A 7684-nucleotide genomic window follows, 5' to 3' on the forward strand; every position below is an offset into this window, starting at 1 on the left:
TCATCCACACAACCTCCTTGTAATAAATATAATACTGCAATGCTCTCTCTCACCCTGCAAGCTCCCTACTTTTACTTTTACTGAAGAAAGGAAACAGATAAAAGTATGCAGGAAAGACAGATGTGGATTTTAAAATATACAAACTTCTAGAGTGAATTATTTTGAACATGGTGTACTTTTTATCTTGGCAAATATGCTGGTGTTATGTTAAGATTGATAGTAAAATATTTTCCACATTTCATCTAATTATGCTGAAAATACTAAATATACACCTGTAGTTTATATTGTAAATGACATTTTATTAAATGTTATCAATGATATTAATACATTTGGATGCAATTATATAATATTATACAATTAAATGCTTAAAAATTGTTTAGGTGTATAGTACAATTTATTTTAGATTATCCCCTTAGTCCCCCACTCTCTCTATGTCCTTAGTTTATTTATTAATACCTCTGTCTGCGTATTCTCTCAAGCAAATATTTGCACTTTCACAGGTTCTCCTTCTCCACCATTCAGCCCAGTTTTGCATAATGGTTTATGCCAGTCTGCAATCCCTGCTGAATGCCCAGGGTTCTGGCTGGCAGCCTCGTAACTGCAGGTGTCAGTGTGCGTTCTTGTGTCTTGCCGATGTGACCTGATGGGTTCATGTCTGATTATGCACCCAGGGCTGCATCAAAACACTGGCACTGTGGCAGTGCCTGCCGAGCACGCATTGTCTCCCCTCGGAGGCCGTGGACAATGGCACAGCAGGCTCAGATCGAGCTCTGCCTTCGTGGCAGCTGGAGGACAGTGCATCCAGTGGCACTACATACAATGGCACAGCATGTCACTTCAAAGAGGCACGCAGCCTTTGTAAAGCATTACAAAGTGACTCAGATGGCGACAAACTGCAAACATGGACACAGATTCAATAAGTAAACCAGCACCCCCACTTACACTGTACTCGACACTGTGCCAAGATGGGTTCCCTGTTGTGAAACTAGATCTAAGCAGTTGTGGGTAGGTATGGATTTTGCTACCAAATCACCAAGTTTTTCCTGTTAACCAGAATTAGGCAGGGCTAGACGATCTCTGAAACTCTCACAGAATGGTTTTAAGAATTGGTTGGCCAAAAAATGGTAAACAAAAGTGCATGGCCCTCAGATACTGGTCTGTAGGATGCATGAGGTAAAATGATCAATGACACAATTAAACTTTCACCACAGCCTCACCCTGAAAAAACAATCTGCCATGCCTCAGAAGCTCGACATTAAAGTTGAACCCCAGTTCTTCCTTGATATCCTCTATATTAACTCAGGATAAAAACGTCTCGGTCTCTAAGCACCGCAGGGCTACTGTCCTATTTCCTCGTGGTGATAGAGGTTACTAAACACCTAACTGTCTCTGTCCCTAAGTGCACAGCACAGTATTTTCCAAGTCTCAAACAAATAGGCCATGCTGTCCCTCATCCCAGTGCTCTGACCACTTGTCTAGCCTGTCTCCCTTTATTAGGCCAGATGAAATCAGTGAATAATAGCAGCAAAAGAGGTCCCGCTTCCTGAAACGAAGCCCTGGCTCGTTAAGTGGCCCTGTGTGGATCACTGCTATTCAGATAATGGGAATTTTGATCCTGAGCACTGGAACGTAGAACAACGCTCATAAATCAAAATTTAATTTCCACTGTTTTCCCTTTAGGTCCATCAGCACAGCAGGATTACTCATATTCTCAGTATATTTCTGTTCCTATAAAAGCTTTTGATTCCTTTCACAGTCACTCACTGGAAGCTGTAGACTAGTTCGCCTGATGACAGTTATTGCCATGTGTGAAGCTTTTGGTAGGAAAGGCTTTACAATTATCTGCAATCAGCCAGTGCCAACATTTACACCTCCCCTTCTCACTCAATCCAGATGTTGATCTTGCTTATCACAGTGGTTCATGTTTTTTTTTTTTTATTAGATTATTAGAACATATTTCTTTAGATATGCTCAGTGATAGGAAATATATATTTTCTTTCACAATAAGATGCAACCACGCTTGCAAGTTTTACAAATAATATTCTTAATGAGATATCTATCCTTGACAACAGGAGAACTTCAGTAAGTAATTTACATAAATGAAATAGTGGTAGTACAGACCTAAGTATTGGCACCCCCTGCCTGAACATACTTAAGTTACCGTGAATCTAATACTTGTTAGTTCAATGTTGTTCAAAAGAGTATACATTAAAAACAATATTAATCAAACTAAATATTTAAAAATAAATCAATCAGAAGTAAAATGTATCTCACACCTACAAGTGCACCTTAAATCAAAATATAAACTGACAAGTCATTTCACAAACTACCAAACTGCTTCTTCACGTTGTCATGCTTGCAGAACATGGACATCCATTCAAAAGTACTAAAGTACCAGGTATGGTCACCTACATGTGAGAAACAACCTACTAACTACTTGCTTGTTATATCTGCTTTGTAATTACCAATGTAATACAAGAGTAACAGGAAACGGTTGTGTGTGGTAATATTTATAGAAGACTATATACATGCCTAAGCTTGGTGTGATACACTCAAAACTCTTTTTAGAACTGCTTATTATTCTGAGTATAAAAGCAATCGCATTTTCAGCATACTTTGCTTTGTCCTCCGCAAGTCAGTTTAATCAACCAATCACATCAGAGGTGGAGTGTGTATTATGAGCATTTAGGTATTTGGCTGAGTAGATCTGAAGGATCTGGAATGAGAATTGTTTTTAAAAAAGGCAGATAGAAATCAATGCATTCACACCACCCATGATCGCAGATAACGTTGTCTGCCTCTATTCAGCATGCTGTTGATCATTCATGTTAGGCTATGTTTATGTTTTCTGGGAGGGAATAAAAGTCTTCCCCTAATCGGGTAGTGCTAATGGGCCCTTAATGAGCCATAAAGCTTCTATTGTTCAGGGAGTGGTTCAGTTGTCAGGCACACAAGCAAATCCTTCCTGGCTTAATGTAAGACAGAGGGATAAATACAAATGACAACTGATGTTCATTTCGACAAGATGGGAAAATGTGGGAAGGCTGGATAAAAGGAGATTCTAGTGTTCAATGTTATGGTAAAGGACTTGTTACACGGACTTGGGGTTGAAACATTCATCGTTCTGTCTGTAGATGTTACAGAAAAGTCAACACTAATCCTGACAGGCAAGAATAAATGAAGTAGATTTTATGATGACAGTTTGTCCAGCAGTTCATTCTGAATTCAAAAGCGTTTAAAATCAAAGCACTGAAATCTGGCAAATTCTACTTCAGCCCACCTTAAAAGTAAAGTCCATCTGTGTACTGTAGCAAGACAGATAATTTAGAAGTCTTAGATTCTATGAGAAGACCTACGTGATGAAAATGTTAACTAGTACATCCGACCATGGTTATTTGAAAAATAAAATAGCTCCCAAAGGGGCTATGGGATATTACTGCACGCAATGGGAGGAGCTACACTGATAGCAAAGCTGCCGATAGGTCTGTGTGTGCTGTCAGTCAGATGAGCCCTCCTCCGGTCCCTGCTCATCTTGTTGTTCCGAAATTCTTTAAGAAGTAGGAAGACTCTTCAGTTTAATTTTCAAATTATGTTCTATGGTTTGATCAAACTACATAAATACAAAATAAAAGTAATATAAAAAAATAGACAAACAGAATAAAATTAAGATTTAAATGAATGATGTGCAATTTATTTTAAGCCTTAAAATCACGACTTTTAAAGGAACATTTGAACTGGAGCCCAAGAAAGGCATCCCGTAATTTCATAACAAATTTATTCTCCTGTTGAATATGCAAAGAGTAGTCACACTTAGAATGACACTTTATTCTCACAGCACTTGCTCATGGAACGACCATAATTACACATCTCTTTTTTTTTTACAGAAAAAGTTTTACATATTTAAAAAAAACATGTCATTTACACATTGTTCTTTTTAATAAATATTAAAAAGAAAAATTTGTAAATGACATGTTTTTTTTGCATATTCAACAGGAGAATAAATTTGTTATGAAATTACGGGATGCCTTTCTTGGGCTCCAGTGCCTTGATAATATGATTGGGTATTAGGCGACCATTTTAGAATTGTTCGTAACTGCGATATGATCAAGCTGGACAAAGTCAATATGTTGGGATATTTGGCAAGGAACCTCCACACAACATTAACAGAAAGCACACATTTGTAACACTTAAGTTTTATATATTTTGTTTTTGTTGAAAAAAAAAAAGCAGCAGCCGCACTTAGTTGTTTCATATAATGGCTACGTAAGAGAGTCATGAGAGAATTTATTAGACTATTAGAAGTAGAAAAATGTGGCTTGGGAACTGTACATTTGTTATGGAAATGCTTACTGCTGAGACACCTATTCCAATGTCTCACACCAGAAATTATTTATTGCAATAGAAACTAAAACATTTTTTCATTGTTATGAGGGTGTGTCACTGCAGTGAGGCGTTATATCGTTTACTGGCACAGCTCTATGCATATGTAAACTTAACATTTTCTTTGAAGTCGAAAATAACTCCCAAAGGGACTATGGAACTACTACTGTGTACCATCAACCGAAGTCCAACTCCGAGGACAGGGACCTGCAAATACACCTGGCAATCACTAAGGAAGAGCAATCAGGAACAGGGATCACCATCAGGGGCCTTGGGAATACAAAACACATTTTTTTATTTAAAGGATAAAAAGTGACAATAACAATTATCCAAGCAATGTTACATATCATAGTCTTATTATATTGCAGGCTTATAATATATACTCCCTTGTTGGCTTCTTAATTCCACATCAACAAAACATCAACCAAATCCACTTAACCTACTAATCCAGTAGATAGGCACTGTCATTATTGTCACTATTTGCTCAGAAATCTGCTAATGATCTTGTGATTCTTGTTTACTGGAGCTTTGAAAAACCCAAACTAGCATTGAATGAATAATGACTCTTTAAGTGCCATGAATCTTTCTTCTTTTTTTCTCATTAAATAAAATACCCTTTCCTCGGCAGTAGTGTAACGGAGACAAGGATAACATCAGGAGTAGGGGCCCTGCAGGACCTGAGCTCCAGAGAAACAAAGGTTAGGATATTTTTTTGTTAACTGTGGTGTTCATATATTTTACATGTTTGTCCCATTTTAAGACACTCTGGATTATGAGGGCAAGGATTTGTATCGTATCACAGATTTCAAGAATATTCTGATCTATGGTCAGGGTGGGCCAAGTGTGACACAGCCTCGTATAGGTGACATGAAGAACCTTGCATTTCTTGCCATTCAGCATCTTGTGGTCCTTCACAGTCCAGGGTCTGTTGTATTTTGCAGGGGTGTGCAAGATTCCACCTCTGTCATGTCATCCACATATTTTCATTCAGGATGTTTTGGGAAATTTAGGAGGGTGCTATTAATCAATGCCAAAAAAAATTATGGGGCTACAAATAGTTCCCTATGTAACTCCACATGTGGGGTATTCCCAACCCAAGTCCAGCGCCAGAAAGAGGCAGAAATAGATGCTAAAATAGATCTAAAGACGCATAGTCCCTCTGAAGGCTATTTCTCACTGGAAAGATACCTATTCTTTGCAGGTGATAATGAACATAAAACCTAGAGGCTTAAAATTAACTCTCTGATAGCCCTGCGGGAAACCCTTTTTTGTTTTCTATTTTCTATTTCCATTTTCCATGACATGCTATTTTCTACATATTTTATAAACATCTCTTGATACTGGGGGGGGGGGGGGTTACAAGCCCCCTGAAATATATCTTCTGACAGTTCACTATCGCTGTATGCATCCACATGTCTGTGCAATGAGCCGGAGCATAATTCATCACACACTGACTGGAAGACAGCTCACACAAACCCTATGCACGTGTTCCACTTTATGAGGTATGTATAGTCTTTACCTAATTAGGCGCAATTTGATCTGTTTTGGTTGCCTACAGATGGAAGACCTGCATAGGTTTTCAGTACTGGATTACCTTGTATACTCTGTTGTTCTATTTTTATATTTTTTCCTATGTTGGCCTTTAAGCTACATGATCAATCTGTTGTGCATATGTGGAGGAAGATCACATTTGAAAAGCAGGTGTAAGATTGTGAGTATCAAGTTTCATTGAGAGTACTTTGCTAAATTTGATTGAAATGGGATGGAGTTCTATTATTTGTTGCATTTTGAAAGTAGTCCAAAATTAAAAGTTGCCTAGTATTATTATTATTATTATTATTATTATTATTATTATTATTATTATTATCATTATTAGTTATTTTATTAGCAGAAGAGTTTTCACAAGAAACATTACAAGTGCAGTAATACAATCAGTACAAAATACAATAAGCATATGTCCTAGTACAATGAACTTAAAAATGCAGACATAATCCATTTATGTTCTAGGTATGTCACGAAGTGAGGGAAAGTCCAGGAGATTGAGGGGTCAACGCCACTCTTTATAGAGTGTACGTAGCCAGGAAATAATTGATTTATTTATTGGTTAGGCCCCAGTCTCCCATTCATTTTTGTCTTTGTGTATTTTGTATTTTGGCTTCTTTCTACGACCTCCCAGGCTGGTATCCTTCTCTCCTGAATTTTCTTTTCTGTAATTTCTTATGAATATGAAGAATTAAGTAAATATTGTGTACTTTTTCCAATACAGATTCCAATCCCGAAAATCCACTTATCTGAAGTCTAGAACAACTACTACTGAGGAAAGCACCTCTTCTTTATGAAAAATGAAAGAAAAAGAAAAAGAAGAAAAAATCATGGCACTTATTTGGGGTTTTCAAAGCTCCAGTAAACAAGAAACACAAGATCATTAGCAGCTTTCTGAGCAACAAGGAGCAACAAGAAGCCAACAAGGGAGTATATATAATAAGCCTGCAATATAATAAGACTGATTAGTAGCACTGCCTGAAATTGTTATTGTCATTTATTATCCTTTAAATAAAAACATATGTTTCAGATTCCCAAGGCCCCCAATGTGATCCCTGTTCCTGATTGTTCTTCATAAGTGATTGCCTATTGTCACTCATTATCCTTTAAATAAAAACCTCTAAAACCATGGACTTTTTGGAATAACTGATTTTATAAATGAATGTGCTTTTCATTTACAAATGCAATTACTGTATAATCTTCTATATTAGGTTTCTTTGTTCTGTGTTACTCATTTTGGGTATAGCTTACTGAGCTTGTTTCACAATGAACTGCAAGTTAAGCATATGTGACTGCTGTTTCCTTGAGAAAAAACAAGAAGGAAACAAAACTGCTCCCCAGAGGTTTTTCAGAACCTCTGTGTTGCTTCTAGCCAATTAAACAATGTTCTCAACAGTGTAGATATGAGTGTTAGTGAGAAAAGCGATCATGGGACATCTGGTAATTAGTTAATTAGAAACCAATGTGCAGGTGCAGTAGGGCTCGTTAGATTTAACAGCATTACAAGAATGACGTAATCCTCGGTGAAGTGATATTAGAATTACAAGCTCTGCAGTATTCAGTACACTGTGTACTGTACTTAAATTGTGTGTAATCCAACTTGTAATTGTTCAGGGATGATTGTTTGATTCCTGGTTTCTCAGCTGTTAGACAGTCAAGGTTAAGGCCAGGGGAATACCAGACGGGAAAGCTGCAGCTCAGTCCCACAGATGTTAACATATTATTGCAAACCAAGTCATTTACATGTTCAGGTGTGAGGATT

The 7684-nt window shown here is 37.3% G+C and overlaps 1 long non-coding RNA gene across 1 annotated transcript; it reads left to right on the plus strand.

Moving 5' to 3' along the window:
- The first annotated feature begins 4774 nt into the window (after positions 1-4774).
- On the plus strand, positions 4775-6960 carry LOC136711753 (uncharacterized). The gene is made up of 3 exons (XR_010804772.1): positions 4775-5882; positions 6028-6091; positions 6647-6960. It is a non-coding gene; the product is annotated as an uncharacterized LOC136711753 (long non-coding RNA).
- Positions 6961-7684: the final 724 nt, after the last annotated feature.

The sequence above is a fragment of the Amia ocellicauda genome, chromosome 16 (assembly GCF_036373705.1).
Source record: "Amia ocellicauda isolate fAmiCal2 chromosome 16, fAmiCal2.hap1, whole genome shotgun sequence".
Taxonomy (NCBI): domain Eukaryota; kingdom Metazoa; phylum Chordata; class Actinopteri; order Amiiformes; family Amiidae; genus Amia; species Amia ocellicauda.